This window comes from Artemia sp. Qi Xiang Cuo, chromosome 7, assembly GCF_049724085.1.
Source record: "Artemia sp. Qi Xiang Cuo chromosome 7, ASM4972408v1, whole genome shotgun sequence".
NCBI lineage: Eukaryota > Metazoa > Arthropoda > Branchiopoda > Anostraca > Artemiidae > Artemia > Artemia sp. Qi Xiang Cuo.
Genome location: NC_142800.1, coordinates 6,732,956 through 6,752,568, shown reverse-complemented (window position 1 = coordinate 6,752,568; position 19,613 = coordinate 6,732,956). Strand labels below are relative to the sequence as shown.

Below are 19,613 nucleotides of genomic sequence, written 5' to 3'. Positions count from 1 at the left end.
GGGTTTCCCTGTAATTTGAAATGTGACAGCGCAGGGATGCCAAAAACAAAAGGAACACGCATAAATTACGTTTAGGGGTTATTTGGGTGAAAGCGTTTTAGACATTTTAGGGAATTATTTCGGCGAAACAGTTAGAGACATTTTAAAAGATGACTTTAGAAGATGTTTTAGAAGAGGATTTGAGGGTGAAACTCTGTGGTCGTTATAATACACAAGTTACATTTGAACAGTGTCGTGAGGTCCCTACCCCAACCCCAAAGGGCTCCGATCCCCCTACCCAAACCCCGAAGGAATCCCCCGGTCTCCATACGTCCACCGGGCTCCCTAAGGACCACCAGGCCCTCAAGGGCCCTCCAGATCCCCCAAGGCCCTCCCCGGGCCCCAAAAGGACCCCCTGAGCCACGATTTTTTAATACTTTTTTGTGCCCTTTATTATACCATTTCAAAACAAGTTCCTTTTCATAATTTCATTCCTTAACCCATTTTTGCAAGTCGAAGTACCCATCCTCTTCACCCAAAACTTTACTTTACATCTTTTTGGATACCTAAACACCAAGAAATAGTTTTCAAAATACATATCAGAGCAACTTCTTTTATTAATGTTCCCTTCTAAACCAATTTTCAAATTTGAATTACCTGTCATCTTCACCAACAACTTTACTTTACAGATTTTTGGATACCTCAACACAAAAAAATACCTTTCAAAAGACATTTCATATAAACGTAATTAAATAATTTACCTAATAAACGTATTTTACAAGTTGAAGTACCAATCTTTTTTCAACCACAACTTTACTTTACAGCTTTTTGGATACCTCAAAACCAAGAGATACCTTTCAAAAGACATTTCAGAGTAAGTTCAATTCTTAATGTCCCTCCTAAACCTATTTTACAAGTTGAAGTACCCATCCTTTTCATCCACAAATACATTTTACAGCTTTTTGAATACCTCAAAACCAAGAAATACCTTTCAAAAAGCATTTCAGAGCACCGTCATTACTTAATTTTCCTTCTAAACCAATTTTCCAACTTGAAGCACCTGTCCTTTTCACCCACTACTTTACTTTATGACTTTTTGGATACCTCAACACCAAGAAATACTTTTCAAAAGACATTTCAGAGCAAGTTCTTTACGTAATGTCCCTCCTAAACCCATTTTCCAACTTGAAGCATCCATCCTTTTCACCCGCAACTTTACTCTACAGCTTTTTGGATACCTCAACACCAAGAAATACCTTTCAAAAGGCATTTCAGAGCAAACTCCTTTCTTAATGTCCCTTCTAAGCCCATTTTCAAACTTGAAGCATCCTTCCTTTTCACCCACATTTTTACTTTACAGCTTTTGGATACCTCAACACCAAGAAATACTTTTCAAAAGGCATTTCCGAGCAAGTTCCTTTCTTAATGTCCCTTCTAAACCCATTTTCCAACTTGAAGTACCCATCCTTGTCACCCACAACTTTACTTTACAGCTTTTGGATAGCTCAACACCAAGAAATACATTTCAAAAGACATTTTAGAGCAAGTTCCTTTCATAATGTTATTCCTTAACCCATTTTTACAACTTGAAGTACCCATCCTTTTCACTCACAACTATACTTTACAGTTTTAAACCTCAACACCAAGAAATACCTTTCAAAAGGCATTTCAGAGCAAGTTCCTTTCTTAATGTCCCTCCTAGACCCATTTTATAAGTTGAAGTTCCCTTCCTTTTCACCCACAACTTTACTTTACAGTTTTTTGGATACCTAAACACCCAAGAAATACCTTTCAAAAGGCATTTCAGAGCAAGATCCTTTCTTAATGTCCCTTCTAAACCCATTTTCCAAGTTGAAGAACCCATCCTTTTCACTCACAACTTTACTTTACAGCTTTTTGGATACCTGAACACCAAGAAATACCTTTCAAAAGGCATTTCAGAGCAAGATCCTTTCTTAATGTCCCTTCTAAACCCATTTTACAAGTTGAAGCATCCTTCCTTTTCACTCACAACTTTACTTACATCTTTTTCGGTTACCTCAACACCAAGAAATACCTTTCAAAAGGTATTTCAGAGCTAGTTCCTTTGTTAATGTCCCTTCTAAACCCATTTTCCAAGTTGAAGTACCCATCCTTTTCACCCACTACTTTACTATACAGCTTTTTCGGATACCTCAACACCAAGAAATACCTTTCAAAAGGCATTTCAGAGCAAGTTCCTTTCTTAATGTCCCTTCTAAACCAATTTTCCAACTTGAAGCATCCATTATTTTCACCCACAACTTTACTTTACAACTTTTTGGATATCTCAACACCAAGAAATAATTTTCAAAAGGCATTTCAGAGCAAGTTTCTTTCTTAATGTCCCTCCTAAACCCATTTTCCAACTTGAAGTACCCATCCTTTTCACCCACAACTTTACTTTACAGCTTTTTGGATACCTCAACACCAAGAAATACCTTTCAAAAGGCATTTCAGAGCAAGTTACTTTCTTAATGTCCCTTCTAAACCCATTTTACAAGTTGAAGAACCCTTCCTTTTCACTCACAACTTCACTTACAGCTTTTTCGGATACCTCAACACCCAGAAATACCTGTCAAAAGGTATTTCAGAGCAACTTCCTTTGTTAATGTCCCTTCTAAACCCATTTTCCAAGTTATAGTACCCATCCTTTTCACCCACAACTTTACTTTACAGCTTTTTCGAATACCTCAACACCAAGAAATATTTTTCAAAAGGCATTTCAGAGCAAGTTCCTTTCTTAATGTCCCTTCTAAACCCATTTTTACAAGTTGAAGTACCCATCCTTTTCACCCACAACTTTAATTCACAGCCTTTTAGATACCTCAACACCAAGAAATACCTTTCAAAAGGCATTTCAGAGCAAGTTCCTTTCTTAATGTCCCTTCTAAGCCCATTTTCCAACTTGAAGTACCCATCCTTTTCACCCAAAACTGTACTTTACAGCTTTTTGGATACCTCAACACCAAGAAATACCTTTCAAAGGGCATTTCAGAGCAAGTTCCTTTCTTAATGTCCCTTCTAAACCCATTTTACAAGTTGAAGCATCCATCCTTTTCACCCACAACTTTACAGCTTTTTGGATACCTCAACACCAAGAAATACTTTTCAAAAGACATTTCAGAGCAAGTTCCTTTGTTAATGTCCCTTCTAAACCCATTTTCCAAGTTGAAGCATCCATCCTTTTCATCCACAACTATACTTTACAGCTTTTTGGATACCTCAACACCAAGAAACACCTTTCAAAGGGCATTTCAGAGCAAGTTCTTTTCTTATGTTCCTTCTAAACCCATTTTCCAACTTGAAGTACCAATCCTTTTCACCCACAACTTTACTTTACAGCTTTTTGGTTACCTCAACACCGAGAAATACTTTTCAAAAGGCATTTCAGAGCAAGTTCCTTTCTTAATGTCCCTCCTAAACCCCTGTTACAAGTTGAAGCATCCTTCCTTTTCACCCACAACTTTACTTTACAGCTTTTTGGATACCCCAACACCAAGAAATACCTTTCAAAAGGCATTTCAGAGCAACTAATTTTCTTAATATCCCTTCTAAAACCATTTTCCAATTTAAAGTACCCATCTTTTTCACCCAGAACTATACTTCACCGCTTTTTGGATACATCAACACCAAGAAATACTTTTCAAAAGACATTTCAGAGCAAGTTACTTTCTTAATGTCCCTCCTAAACCCATTTTACAAGTTGAAGCATCCATCCTTTTCACCCAAAACTTTACTTTACAACTTTTTTACACGACACAATATCATGCAAGATTCCACTTCAGTTCAGATTTTTCTCAAAGAGATGAAAAAATTTAAAATACTGTTCCAAATTTTTCATAGAAAATAGAAAGTTCAAGTTACCTTCTGAATTTTATCAAAGAACTTACAGTTCAATTTTAATTTCTCCAGGGAAAATAAAAATATTCCACTTCACTTCTTAATTTCACAAAGACACAAGGAAATTTAAAGTTCTATTTGAAATTTTTCCGTAGAAGATAGAAAAAACTATACCATACTTGTGAATATCTTCTCGGAAGATAAAAAGTTCTACTTCAGTTTTATATGTTCTCAACTAAGTGATAAAAAGTTTAAGCTCTAGTCTAAATTTTCTCAATGAAAAAGAAGTAATTTCTTGATCAATTCTATTTTTTCCAAATAATGTAAAAAGGTTCTACTTCATTTCAATTTTTTCTCAAAGAGATAAAAAAATTTAAAATACTCTTCCAGAGTCTTAGCTTAGAGTTTTTGTTGGAGTTCTCCTTTAGTTTAGTTTTAGTTAAGAGTTTAGAGTTTTAGCCTAGAGTCTTAGCTTAGAGTTTTAGTTAGAGTTGAAGTTTAGTTTACTAATAGTTAAGAGTTTAGAGTTTTAGCTTAGAGTGTTAGTTTAGAGTTTTTGACAGAGTTCTAGTTCAGTTTAGTTTTAGTTAAGACTTTAAGCTTACAGTCTTAGCTTATAGTTTTTGTTAGAGTTGAAGTTTAGTTTAGTTATAGTTAAGAATTTAGAGTCTAGCTTAGTGTCATAGCTTAGAGTTTTAGTTAAAGTTATAGTTTAGTTAAGTTATATTTAAGAGTTTAGAGTTTTAGCTTAGAGTTTTTGTTAGAGTTCTAGTTTAGTTTAGTTTTAGTTAAGAGTTTAGTGTTTTAACTTTGAGTATTAGCTTAGAGTTTTTGTTAGAGTTCTAGTTTAGTTAAGTTTTAGTTAAGAGTTTAGTGTTTTAGCATAGAGTCTTAGCTTAGAGTTTTTGTTAGAGTTCTAGTTTTACTTAAGAGTTTAGAGTTTTAGCTTAGAGTCTTAGCTTAGAGTTTTTGTTAGAGTTCTAGTTTAGTTTAGTTTTAGTTAAGAGTTTAGTGTTTTTAGCTTAGAGTCTTAGTTTAGAGTTTTTGTTGAAGTTCTAGTTTAGTTTAGTTTTAGTTTAGAGTTTTAGCTTAGACTTAGAGTTTTAATTAGAGTTCTAATTTAGTTTGGTTAGCTAAGAGTTTAGAGTTTTACCATAGAGTCTTAGCTTAGAGTTTTAGTTAGAGTTAAAGTTTAGTTTAGTTACAGTTAAGAATTTAGAGTTTTAGCTTAGAGTCATAGCTTAGAGTTTTACTTAAAGTTATAGTTTGGTTAGGTTTTAGTTAAGAGTTTCGAGTTTTAGCTGAGTCTTAGCTTAGAGTTTTTGTTAGAGTTCTAGTTTAGTTTAGTTTTAGTTAAGAGTTTAGAGTTTTACCTTAGAGTCTTAGCTCAGAGTTTTTGTTAGAGTTATAGTTTAGTTTAATTTTAGTTAAGAGTTTGATGTCTTACCTTTGAGTTTCAGCTGGAGATCTAATTTAGTTTACTTTTAGTTAAGAGCTTGGTGTTTTACCTTAGAGTCTTAGCTTTGAGTTTTTGTTTGATTTATTGTTTAGTTTTGTTTTAGTTAAGAGTTTTGTTTTTTAGCTTAGAGTCTTATCTTAGAGTTTTTGTTAGAGTTCTAGTTTATTTTAGTTTTAGTTAAGAGTTTAGAGTTTTTAGCTTAGATTCTTAGCATAGAGTTTTTGTTGAAGTTCTAGTTTAGTTTAGTTAATAGTTTAGAGTTTTAGCTTAGAGTCTTAGCTTAGAGTTTTTGTTAGAGTTGAAGTTTAATTTAGTAATAGTTAGTAGTTTATAGTCTTATCTTAGAGTCTTAGCTTAGAGTTTTTGTTAGAGTTCTAGCTTAGTTTAGATATAGTTCAGCGTTTGGAGTTTTACCTTCGAGACTTAGTTTAGAGTTTTAGTTTAGTTTAGTTTTAGTCAAGAGTTTAGAGTTTTTTAGCTTAAAGTCTTAGCTTAGATTTTTTGTTAGAGTTTTAGTTTAGTTTACTTTTAGTTAAGAGTTTTGTGTTTTACCTTAGATTTATAACTTAGAGTTTTAGTTGGAGCTGTTGTTTAGTTTAGTTTTATATAAGAGTTTTGACTTTTATCTTTTAGTATTAGATTAGAGTTTTTGTTATATTTCTAGTTTATTTTAGTTTTATTTAAGAGTTTATAGTTTTTAGCTTAGAGTCTTAGCTTAGAGTTTTTGTTGAAGTTCTAGTTTAGTTTAGTTTTAGTTAAGAGTTTATAGTTTTAGCTTAGAGTGTTAGCTTAGAGATTTTGTTAGAGTTATAGTTTAGTTTTAGTTAAGAGTTTAGTGTTTTAACTTAGAGTCTTAGCTTAGAGTTATAGTTAGAGTTGAAGTTTAGTTTATTTATAGTTAAGAATTTAGAGTTTTTAGCTTAGAGTCTTAGCTTAGAGTTTTTGTTGAAGTTCTAGATTTGTTTAGTTAATAGTTTAGAGTTTTAGCTTAGAGTCTTAGCTTAGAGTTTTGTTAGAGTTCTAGCTTAGTTTAGATATAGTTAAGCGTTTGCAGTTTTACCTTAGAGACTTAGCTTAGAGTTTTAGTTTAGTTTAGTTTTAGTTAAGAGTTTAGAGTTTTTTGCTTAGAGTCTTAGCTTAGAGTTTTTGCTAGAGTTCTAGTTTAGTTTAGTTTTAGTTAAGAGTTTGGTGTTTTAACTTAGAGTCAGAGCTTAGAGTTTTAGTTCGAGTTCTAGTTTAGTTTAGTTTTAGATAAGAGTTTGGAATTTTAGCTTAGAGTCTTAGCTTAGAGTTTTTTTTAGAGTTATAGTTTAGTTTAGTTTTAGTTAAGAGTTTAGAGTTTTTAGCTTTGAGTCTTAGCTTAGAGTTTTTGTTGAAGCTCTAGTTTAGTTTAGTTTTAGTTAAGAGTTTATAGTTTTATCTTAGAGTCTTAGCTTAGAGATTTTGTTAGAGTTTTAGTTTAGTTTTAGTTAAGAGTTTAGAGTTTTAGCTTAGAGACTTAGCTTAGAGTTATAGTTAGAGTTGAAGTTTAGTTTAGTTATAGTTAAGAATTTAGAGTTTTTTATCTTAGAGTCGTAATTTATAGTTTTTGTTAGAGTTATAGTTTAGTTTAGTTAAGAGTTTAGAGTTTTATCATAGAGTCATAGCTTAGAGTTTTTGTTGAAGTTGAAGTTTAGTTTAGTCATAGTTAATAATTTAGAGTTTTTAGCTTAGAGTCTTAGCTTAGAGATTTACGTAGATTTCTAGTTTAGTTTAGTTTTAGTTCAGAGTTTAGAAGTTTTGTCATTGAGTCTTATCTTAGAGTTTTTGTTTAAGTTCTATTTTAGTTAAGAGTTTAGAGTTCTACCTTACAGTCTTATCTTAGAGTTTTAATTAGAGTTGAAGTTTAGTTTAGTTATAGTTAAGGGTTTAGAGTTTTAGCTTGGAGTCTTAGCTTAGAGTTTTAGTTAGAGTTCTAGCTTAGTTTAGTTTTAGTTAAGAGTTTAGAGTTTTACCTTAAAGTCTTAGATTAGAGTTTTAGTTAGGGTTGAGGATTTTCCGGCGAGTATGGTTAGGTTAGGTTGGGTTAGATTAAGTTAGGTTAGATTAGGTTAGGTTAAGTCAGCTTAGGTAAGTTAGGTTAGGTTAGCTAAGTTAGGTTAGGTTAGATTAGCTAGTAAACATCTCTCCGTGTTTAAGTTAGGTTAGGTTAGGCTATATTAAGTTATGTTAGGTTAAGTTTTGTTAGCTTGCGTACGCGCGAGTACGTAGGCTAACCTAACCTACCTGAACCTAACCTAGCATAACTTAATCTAGCCTAAACTAACCTAACCTAACTTAAACATGGAGAGATATTTACTAGCTAATCTAACCTAACCTAACTTACCTAACCTAACCTACCTAACCTGACTTAACCTAACATAATCTTACCTAACTTAATCTAGTCCAACCTAACCTAACCAAACCATACTCGCCGGAAAATCCTCAACCCTAACTAAAACTCTAATCTAAGACTTTAAGGTAAAACTCAAAACTCTTAACTAAAACTAAACTAAACTAGAACTCTAACTAAATCTCTAAGCTAAGACTTTAAGGTAAAACTCTAAACTCTTAACGAAAACTAAACTAAGCTAAAACTCTAACTAAAACTCTAAGCTAAGACTCCAAGCTAAAACTCTAAACACTTAACTATAAATAAACTAAAATTAAACTCTAAGTACAAATATAATATAATACTATAATTTATAACTATAAAATCTTAACTAAACTAAACTAGAACTTCAAAAAAAACTATTAGATAATACTCTATGATAAAACTAAAAACTCTTAAATAAAACTAGACTAAACTAGAAATATAATTAAAACTCTAAGCTAAGACTCTAAGCTAAAAACTCTAAATTATCAACTATTACTAAACTAAACTTAAACTTCAACAAAAACTCTAAGCTATGACTCTATGATAAAACTCTAAACTCTTAACTAAACTAAACTAGAGCTCTAACAAAAACTCTAAAACTATGACTCTAAGCTAAATAAACTCTAAATTCTTAACTCTAACTAAACTAAACTTCAACTCTAACCATAACTCGAAGCTAATACTATAAGATAAAACTCTAAACTCTTAATTAAAGCTAAACTAAAACTCTAACAAAAAATCTAAGCTAGGACTCTAAGCTAAAACTATAAACTCTTAACTAAAACTAAACTAAACTAGAGCTTCAACAAAAAATCTAATTTAAGACTCTAAGCTAAAAACTCTAAACTCTTAACTAAAACTAAACTAAACTATAACTCTAACAAAAACTCTAAGCTAAGACTCTAAGCTAAAATTCTAAACTCTTAACTAAAACTAAACTAAACTAGAACTCGAACTAAAACTCTAAGCTCTGACTCTAAGGTAAAACACCAAACTCTTAAACTAAAACTAAACTAAAATAGAACTCTAATGTAATTCTCAAAGGTAAAAATCCAAACGCTTAACTATATCTAAACTAAACTAAAACTCTAACAAAAAGTCTAACCTAAGACTCTTAGCTAAAACTCTAAAATCTTAAATATTAGTAAAGTAAACTACAAGTATAAAAAAAACTCTAATCTAATACTCTAAGCTAAAATTCTTAACTAGTAACTAAACTAAACTTGAAACTCAAAATAAACTATAATCTATTAATATAATCTAGAAACTATAAAATCTTAAAAGAAAATAAACTAAACAGGAACTCTACCAGAAAATCTAAGAAAATCCTCTAAGCTAAATTCATAAACTCTTAAGTAAATCTAAACTAAAATAGAAATCTAAATAAAAATATAAGATAAGACTCTAAAGTAAAACACCAAACTCTTAACTAAAAGTAAACTAAACTAGAACTCTAACTGAAACTCAAAGGTAAAACATCAAACTCTTAACTAAAATTAAACTAAACTAGAACTCTAACAAAAACTCTAAGCTAAGACTCTAAGGTAAAACTCTAAACTCTTAACTAAAACTAAACTAAACTAGAACTCTAACAAAAACTCTAAGCTAAGACTCAGCTAAAACTCGAAACTCTTAACTAAATCTTAACCAAACTATAACTTTAAGCAAAACTCTAAGCTATGACTCTAAGCTAAAACTCTAAATTCTTAACTGTAACTAAACTAAACTTTAACTCTAACTAAAACTCTAAGCTAAGACTATATTGTAAAACTCTAAACTATTAACTAAAACTAAACTAAATTATAACTATAAATAAAACTAAGATAATACTCTAAGCTAAAAACTATAAAATCTTAACTAAAAATAAAATATAGCTCTAATTAAAACTCTAAGTATAAGCTAAAACTCTAAACTAAAACTAAACTAAAATAGAACTTCAAAAAAAACTCTAAACTAAGACTCTAAGCTAAAAACACTAAACTCTTAACTAAAACTAAACTAAAATAGAACTCTAACAAAAACTTTAAGCTGAGACTCTAAGCTAAAACTCTAAACTCTTAAGTAAAACTAGAACTCTAATAAAAACTCTAAGCTAAGACTCTATGCTAAAACACTAAACTCTTAACTAAAACTAAACTAAACTAGAACTCTAACAAAAACCCTAAGCTAAGACTCAAAGGTAAAACACTTAAATCTTAACTACAACTAAACTAAACTAGAACTCTAACAAAAACTCTAAGCTATGACTCTAAGCTAAAACTCTAAACTCTTAAATATAACTTAACTAAACTATAACTTTAACTAAAACTCTAAGCTATGACTCTAAGCTAGACTCTAAATTCTTAAATATAAATAAAATAAAATAAACATCTAAAAAAAACTCTAAGATAATAATTTAATATAAAACAATAAATTATTAAATAAAAGAAAACGAAACTAGAACTCTGTCAAAAATTCTAAGCTAAGACTCTAAGCTAAAACTCTAAACTCTTAACTATTAGTAAACTAAACTTCAACTCTAACTAAAACTCTAAGCTAAGACTCTAGGCTAAAACTCTAAAATCTAAACTAAACTAAACTAGAACTCCAAAAACACTCTAAGCTAAGACTCTGGAACAGTATTTTAAATTTTTTCATATCTTGGAGAAAAATTTGAACTGAAGTGGAACCTTTTTACATTATTTGGAAAAAATAGACTTGATCAATAAATAACTTATTTTTCATTGAGAAAATTCAGACTAGAGCTTAAACTTTTCTTCACTTCGTTGAGAAAATTTAAAATTGAAGTAGAACTTTTTATCTTCCGGGAAAATATTCACAAGTATGGTATAGTTTTTTCTATCTTCTACGGAAAAATTTCAAATAGAACTTTAAATTTCCTTGTGTCTTTGTGAAATTAAGAAGTGAAGTGGAAGATTTTTATTTTCTCTGCAGAAATTAAAATTGAACTGCAAGTTCTTTGATAAAGTTCAGAAGGTATCTTGAACTTTCTATTTTCTATGAAAAATTTGGAACAGTTTTTTAAATTTTTTCATCTCTTTGAAAAAATCTGAACTGAAGTGGAATCTTGCATGATATTGTGTCGTGTAAAAAAGTTGTAAAGTAAAGTTGTGGGTGAAAAGGATGGAAGCTTCAACTCGTAAAATGGGTTTAGGAGGGACATTAAGAAAGTAACTTGCTCTGAAATGTCTTTTGAAAAGTATTGCTTGGTGTTGATGTATCCAAAAAGCGGTGAAGTATAGTTCTGGGTGAAAAAGATGGGTACTTCAAATTGGAAAATGGTTTTAGAAGGGACATTAAGAAAAGTAGTTGCTCTGAAATGCCTTTTGAAAGGTATTTCTTGGTGTTGGGGTATCCAAAAAGCTGTAAAGTAAAGTTGTGGGTGAAAAGGAAGGATGCTTCAACTTGTAAAATGGGCTTAGGAGGGACATTAAGAAAGGAACTTTCTCTGAAATACCTTTTGAAAAGTATTTCTTGGTGTTGAGGTAACCAAAAACCTGTAAAGTAAAGTTGTGGGTGAAAAGGATTGGTACTTCAAGTTGGAAAATGGGTTTAGAAGGGACCTAAGAAAGGAACTTGCTCTGAAATGCGCTTTGAAAGGTATTTCTTTGTGTTGAGGTATCCAAAAGCTGTAAAGTAAAGTTGTGGGTGAAAAGGATGGATGCTTCAACTTGTAAAATGGGTTTAGAAAGGACATTAACAAAGGAACTTGCTCTGAAATGTCTTTTGAAAAGTATTTCTTGGTGTTGAGGTATCCAAAAAGCTGTAAAGTAAAGTTGTGGGTGAAAAGGATAGATGCTTCAACTTGTAAAATGGGTTTAGAAGGGACATTAAGAAAGGAACTTGCTCTGAAATGCCCTTTGAAAGGTATTTCTTGGTGTTGAGGTATCCAAAAAGCTGTAAAGTAAAGTTGTGGGTGAAAAGGATGGGTACTTCAAGTTGGAAAATAGGCTTAGAAGGGAAGTTAAGAAAGGAGCTTGCTCTGAAATGCCTTTTGAAAGGTATTTCTTAGTGTTGAGGTATCCAAAAGGCTGTGAATTAAAGTTGTGAGTGAAAAGGATTGGTACTTCAACTTGTAAAAATGGGTTTAGAAGGGACAGTAAGAAAGGAACTTGCTCTGAAATGTCTTGAAAAGTATTTCTTGGTGTTGAGGTATCAAAAAAGCTGTAAAGTAAAGTTGTGGGTGAAAAAGGATAGGTACTTCAACTTGTAAAATGGGTTTAGAAGGGACATTAGGCAAGGAACTTGCTCTGAAATGACTTTTGAAAAGTATTTTTTGGTGTTGAGGTATCAAAAAAGCTAAAAAGTATAGTTGTGGGTGAAAAGGATGGGTACTTCAACTTGAAAATGGGTTTAGAAGGGACATTAAGAAAGGAACTTGCTCTGAAATGCCTTTTGAAAGGTATTTCTTGGTGTTGAGGTATCCAAAAAAAGCTGTAAAGTAAAGTTGTGGGTGAAAGGGATGGGGACTTCAACTTGGAAAATGGGTTTAGAAGGGACATTAACAAAGGAACTTGCTCTGAAATACCTTTTGAAAGGTATTTCTTGGTGTTGAGGTAACCAAAAAGCTGAAAAGTAAAGTTGTGGGTGAAAAGGATTGGTACTTCAAGTTGGAAAATGGGTTTAGAAGGGACATAAGAAAGGAACTTGCTCTGAAATGCCCTTTGAAAGGTATTTCTTGGTGTTGAGGTATCCGAAAAAGCTGTAAAGTAAATTTGTGGGTAAAAAGGAGGGATTCTTCTACTTGTAAAATGAGTTTAGGAGTGATATAAACAAAGTAACTTGATCTGAAATGCGTTTTGAAAAATTTTTAGTGGTGTTAAGGTATCCAAAAAGCTATACACCAAACCTGTGGATGAAAAGCAAGGATGCTTCAACTTTTAAAATGGGTTTAGAAGGGACATTAAGAAAGAAACTTGCCCTGAAATGCCCTTTGAAAGGTATTTCTTGGTGTTGAGGTATCCAAAAAGCTGTAAAGTAAAGTTTTGGGTGAAAAGGATGGGTACCTCAAGTTGTAAAATTGGTTTAGAAGGGACGTTAAGAAAGGAACTTGCTCTGAAATGCCCTTTGAAATGTATTTCTTAGTGTTGAGGTATCTAAAAGGCTGTGAAGTAAAGTTGTGGGTGAAAAGGATGGGTACTTCAACTTGGAAAAATTGGTTTAGGAGAGACACAAAGAAAGGAACTTGCTCTGAAATGACTTGAAAAGTATTTACTGGTGTTGAGGTATCCAAAAAACTGTAACGTAAAGTTGTGGGTGAAAAATGATAGGTACTTCAACTTCTAAAATGGGTTTAGAAGGGACATTAAGAAAGGAACTTGCTCTGAAATGCCTTTTGAAAAGTATTTCTTGGTGTTGGTGTATCCAAAAAGCTGACAAGTATAGTTGAGGGTGAAAAGGATGGGTACTTCAACTTGGAAAATGGGTTTAGAAGAGACATGAACAAAGGAAGTTGCTCTGAAATATCTTTTGAAAGGTATTTCTCGGTGTTGAGGTATCCGGAAAAGCTGTAAAGTAAAGTTGTGAGTGAAAAGGAAGGATGCTTCAACTTGTAAAATGGGTTTAGAAGGGACATTAAGAAAGTAACTTGCTCTGAAATGTCTTTTGAAAAGTATTTCTTGGTGTTGAGGTGTGCAAAAAGTCGTAAAGTAAAGTTGTGAGTGAAAAGGATGGGTACTTCAAGTTGTAAAATGGGTTTAGGAGGGACATTCAGAAAGGAACTTGCTCTGAAATGCCTTTTGAAAGGTATTTCTTGCTGTTGATGTATCCAAAAAGCTGTAAAGTAAAGTTGTGGGTGAAAAGAAAGGATGCTTCAAGTTGGAAAATAGGTTTAGAAGGGACATTAAGAAAGGATCTTGCTCTGAAATGCCTTTTGAAAGGTATTTCTGTTGAGGTATCCAAAAAACTGTAAAGTAAAGTTGTGGGTGAAAAGGAAGGGTACTTCAAGTTGTAAAATGGGTTTAGAAGGGACAATAAGAAAGGAACTTGCTCTGAAATGGCTTTTGAAAGGTATTTCTTGGTGTTGAGGTATCAACAAAACTGTAAAGTATAGTTGTGAGTGAAAAGGATGGGCACTTCAAGTTGTAAAACGGGTTTAGAAGGGACGTTAAGAAAGGAACTTGCTCTGACATGGCTTTTGAAAGGTATTTCTTTGTGTTGAGGTATCCAAAAACATGTAAAGTAAAGTTGTGGGTGAAAAGGATGGGTACTTCAAGTTTTAGAATGGGTTTAGGAGTGACAATAAGAAAGTATATTGCTCTGAAATGCCCTTTGAAAAGTATTTCTTGGTGTTGAGGTATCTAAAATGGTGTAATGTAAAGTTGGGGGTGAAAAAGATGGGTACTTCAACTTGTAAATTGGGTTTAGAATGCACATTAAGAAAAGAACTTGCTCTGAAATGCCTTTTGAAGGTATTGCTTGGTGTTGGGGTATCCAAAAAAGCTGTAAAGTAAAGTTGTGGTGAAAGGATTGGTACTTCAACTTGTAAAAATGGGTTAAGGAATAACATTAAGAAAGGAACTTGCTCTGAAATGACTTTTGAAAAGTATTTCTTGGTGTTGAGGTATCCAAAAGCTGTAAAGTAAAGTTGTGGGTGAAAAGGATGGGTACTTCAAGTTGGAAAATGGGTTTAGAATGGACATTAAGAAAGGAACTTGCTCTGAAATGCCTTTTGAAAGGTATTTCTTGGTGTTGAGGTATCCAAAAGCTGTAAAGTAATTTTGTGGGTGAAAAGGATGGGTACTTCAAGTTGGAAAATGGGCTTAGAATGGACATTAAGAAACGAACGTGCTCTGAAATGCCTTTTGAAAGGTATTTCTTGGTGTTGAGGTATCCAAAAAACTGTAAAGTAAAGTTGTGGGTGAAAAGGAAGGGTACTTCAAGTTGTAAAATGGGTTTAGAAGGGACGTTAAGAAAGGAACTTGCTCTGAAATAGCTTTTGAAAGGTATTTCTTGGTGTTGAGGTATCCAAAAACATGTAAAGTATAGTTGTGAGTGAAAAGGATGGGTACTTCAACTTGTAAAATGGTTTTAGAAGGGACATTAAGAAAGGAACTTGCTCTGAAATGTCCTTTGAAAGGTATTTCTTGATGTTGGGGTAACCAAAAAGCTGTAAAGTATAGTTGTGAGTGAAAAGGATGGGTACTTCAACTTGTAAAATGGGTTTAGGAGGGACATTAAGAAAGGATCTTGCTCTGAAATGTCTTTTGAAAAGTATTTATTGGTGTTGAGGTAACCAAAAAGCTGTAAAGTAAAGTTGTGGGTGAAAAGGATGGGTACTTCAAGTTGGAAAATGGATTTAGAAGGGACATTAAGAAAAGAAGTTGCTCTGAAATGCCTTTTGAAGGTATTGCTTGGTGTTGGGGTATCCAAAAAAGCTGTAAAGTAAAGTTTTGGTGAAAGGATTGGTACTTCAACTTGTAAAAATGGGTTAAGGAATAAAATTAAGAAAGGAGCTTGCTCTGAAATGTCTTTTGAAATGTATTTCTTGGTGTTGAGCTATCCAAAAGCTGTAAAGTAAAGTTGTGGGTGAAAAGGATGGGTACTTCAAGTTGGAAAATGGGTTTAGAATGGACATTAAGAAAGGAACTTGCTCTGAAATGCCTTTTGAAAGGTATTTCTTGGTGTTGAGGTATCCAAAAGCTGTAAAGTAAAGTTGTGGGTGAAAAGGATGGGTACTTCAAGTTGGAAAATGGGCTTAGAATGGACATTAAGAAACGAACTTGCTCTGAAATGCCTTTTGAAAGGTATTTCTTGGTGTTGAGGTAACCAAAAAGCTGGAAAGTAAAGTTGTGGGTGAAAAGGAAGGATGCTTCAAGTTGGAAAATGGGCTTAGAAGGGACATTAAGAAAGGATCTTGCTCTGAAATGCCGTTTGAAAGGTATTTCTTCGTGTTTAGGTATCTAAAAAGCTGTAAAGTAAAGTTGTGGGTGAAAAGGATGGATGCTTCAAGTTGGAAAATGTGTTTAGGAGGGACATTAAGAAAAGAAGTTGCTCTGAAATGCTTTTTGAAAGGTATTTCTTGGTGTTGAGGTATCCAAAAAGCTGTAAAATGTATTTTTGGTAGAAAATGATGTGTACTTCAAGTATTAACATTGTTTTTGTATGTATATTAAGAAAGGATGGTGATGTGAAATTTGTTTTTAAAATTAACTATTTTTTTTGATGTTATCAAATATCTGTAAAGTTTATTTGTGGTTGAAAAAAGATTGTTACTTCAACTAGTAAAATGGGTTTAGTAGGGACATTAAGTAATTAACTTGCTCTGAAATGTCTTTTGAAAGGTGTTTCTTGGTGTTGAGGTATCCAAAAAGCTGTAAAGTAAAGTTCTTGGTGAAGAGGACAGGTACTTCAAGTTGGAAAATTGGTTTAAAAGGGAACATTAAGAAATGAAGTTGCTCTGAAATGTCTTTTGAAAACTATTTCTTGGTGTTGAGGTATCCAAAAAGCTGTAAAGTAAAGTTGTGGGTGAAAAGGATGGGTACTTCGACTTGTAAAAAAGGGTTAAGGAATGACATTAAGAAAGGAACTTTTTCTGAAAAGATATAATAAAGGGCATAAAAAAGTATTAACATAATGTTGCGGGGGCCCTTTTGGGGCCCGGGGAGGGCCTTTGGGGGTCTGGAGGGCCCTTGAGGGCCGGGTGGTCCTTTGGGAGCCCGGGGGACCTTTGGAGACCAGGGGCTTTCTTCGGGGTTGGGGTAGGGGGATCGAAGCCTTTTGGGGTTGGGGTAGGGACCTCACGACACTTTTCAAATGGAACTTGTGTATTATAACGACCACAGAGTTTCACCCTCAAATCCTCTTCTAAAACATCTTCTAAAATCATCTTTTAAAATGTCTCTAACTGTTTCGCCGAAATAATTTCCTTAAATGTCTAAAACGCTTTCGCCCAAATAACCCCTAAACGTAATTTATGCGTGTTCCTTTTTTTTTGGCATCCCTGTACTGTCACATTTGAAATTACTAGGGCACCCTTTCACGCGTTAATCTCTTCATCGCTAAGATGTTTCTTGGAGAATTGTTTCCATGGCGAAGTTTATTAATATCTTTGGAGTTCGACCAGTAGAATTGTTTCCGGGGCGAAATTCATTAATGTCTTGGGTCTATTCCTGGAGAATTGTTTCTGGGCGAAGTTTTTTAATGTCTGACAGATGATGTCATGGTTGATTGATTTGTCAAGAAAGGGGAATTAATTTGTTGTTTCTAAGGGGAAACGTGCACTTGGCCAAAACAACAACAACAATCAATTGATCTTGAATGAAGTGTCATTGACCCTGTCCCCGTTAGACTCAATAATCCATAAATCATACATCAAAGTGAGAAAAATACTGTTTTTCCATTCTTACTAACATAAAACATAAAACAGACATAAATTGATGTTGACATCAATGAAAAACATCAAATAAATTGACCAACATTCATAGACGTCCAAGAACCATCCATAAAAGTGAGAAGATTCCTGTTTTTTCAAGTGAGAAAAATCCTGTTTTTCATTCTCACTGACATTGGCTGAGAAGGAAACACGTGATCTAACTGTTTCCTATTCCTGGACACCTTGACATTCGCCCCGAGCGTGCACTTGACCAAAACAACAACAACGACAAAATCTTGAAAGAAGAGGTAATTGACCCTGTTCCCCATTAGACTCAATAATCCAGAAAACATCCATCAAAGTGAGAAAAATCCTGTTTTTTCATTCTCACAGACAAAAACCATAAAACAGAAATAAATTGATGTTGAAATCCATGAAAAACAACAAATAAATTGACCAACACACATAACCGTCCAAAAAACATCCATAAATGTGAGAAAATTCCTATTTTTTCAAGTGAGAAAAATCCTGTTTTTTCATTCTCAGTGAGAAAACCATAAACCACGTGGTGATGTCACGACCTCCTGACCCCTTTCTACTCATGAGAGGGGGTTTGTTGTCCTCCAATCACTTTCTACTATTACAAAGGGCACAAACCCTTTTAATTTCAAATCGAATAATCCCCCCCCCCTCCACAGCACTCAGGGCTAGGCTTGTAAGTTATGCCCTGGGGGCATATAAGGTTTTTATAGAATGCGTTGTCGTAAAACTTCGAGAAGGCCTCATTCAATTGGGAATTGAGATGGCTAGTGCTCTTATTAATAGTCAAAAGCAATCGGAGGGCGAATACCCCCCCCCAAGCCAAAATTTAAATTGGATTTCTTGGGAGGTTGTGGAGATGCTTGTAGCAGGTCCAGAGGAGGGCGGCTGGTTGCCGTTTAATAACTTTTGACTCTTAAAATTATTACTAGAACTTTCAATTTTCGACGTAATGTGACTCCTCTCAGGTTTCTACTACCACCAGTTCCTACGAATTGGCCAGGAGAAAAGCAAATAAATAAACAAATTACATAGCAGGCAAAGGGCTATTTAATCCGGCAGTGCTACGGCACTATCTATGATCGGGCTTGTTATTTGATGATTTATTGTCTCGTTTTCAAAAATTTTACTTTTCACGATATCTCCTACCTTTCTCATGTATTTCAGTTTTGTGTGTTTAAAACAAACTTGCCCTTTCTAAAAAAATTGCTGATGTTTGGTACTTACCTGAGATCAGGCATTTAAAAATCCCAAATTATAATTGATTTGTCAAATAGCATAATTTTTGTTTCAGTTTTGCAGAAGTTTTTTTAAATAATTACTTTGGGGAAACATTTTAGAATTGCAGTACAATCAGATTATTAGTTCAAATATCCCAGCGAAAGACACTAATCATACCCATGTGTTCAAATCCATTTCATCTGCATCATATCGAGAATGGCTCGGTGAATCCAGAGTTACCTACTCCTTTCTTGCAGTTCCCTATAATGAGAACCTATAAAAGTTATCAGTGGCATTGGAAGAAGCTCTATCCTTTCGATTCCCTAAAAAAATTTTGGGGGTACTTAAAAATTTTACCAAAGCCAAAAAAATGAGCATATTAAATAAGGTGAGCAGCAATTGGTGTGTCAAGCATAGTCTATTCTGAATACAACGTTGTATACAGGAACGTTACATCCTAGATAGCATGTATGTACGAATATATTTTCGTACTCAAAATCTATGAAACTTATGTTTGGATCTATATCGCCATGTCACGAAATTAGCCAGAATTTGGAGCTCTCTCCCGTGAAATATTGCCAATTATCTCTATATTTTCCGGTTTTGCCAATTTTTCCTATGGTTATGCATATTTTTCTTTCAATGATTTTTTTTTTTGTATTTTTGGAATATTTACCGTCTCCCAAATATCAGCTCCTCCTTTTTTGAAGTAAATGTATCTGTAAGTTTCTGAACCATTTTTTGTTTCTAGACAAACAGGTCATTTTTTTTGTATCAAAAGCTCTACCTAATGTATTAGTACAACATCTTGCGCTCGGTTAGTTAATTCAAAAATAGTTTTTGTAGCTTATTCTAAAACTATTCAAAAGTGTTAACTTTAAAGAGTCAACGCGAATTAATACTCAAGTTTCTTGATTAATTTTTTCGTTTTCTTCTTTTGTCACCATCAAAGATTTTTTTTTTTTTTATCTGATCTCTAGTCAGGCACTCAGTTACAAAAAAAAATTAGAATCAGTAAACATAAAAAACAAGGAAATGGATTGGGGTTAATATTTCCATTCGATATATTAACCCCAATCCATTTTCATACATTAAATATTTTTCTTAGAATTTACACATCATATATTTCAAAGACTTGATTACGAATAAAACTGCAATAAGAGTAAAACCACACTTAGTTATCTTATATTCTCTAAGTTACTAACCAACAAGAGCATGTACCAACTGGCCTTTTGCTGCTATCACGTCTGAATTTCTCACGTTATATCTGAGGTAGGAACTCATGCAAGGACTCTCTGGGTTCATTTTCCCCAGAACTCCAGGATTTTGAATTCATCCAAAACTTG

The 19,613-nt window shown here is 33.1% G+C and overlaps 1 protein-coding gene across 1 annotated transcript in view; it reads right to left on the bottom strand.

Annotated features, from left to right (window-relative positions):
- The window catches only part of LOC148949893 (visual pigment-like receptor peropsin), a 548,047-nt gene that overhangs the window by 229,816 nt on the left and 298,618 nt on the right, over positions 1-19,613 (bottom strand). The window lies entirely within an intron of this gene.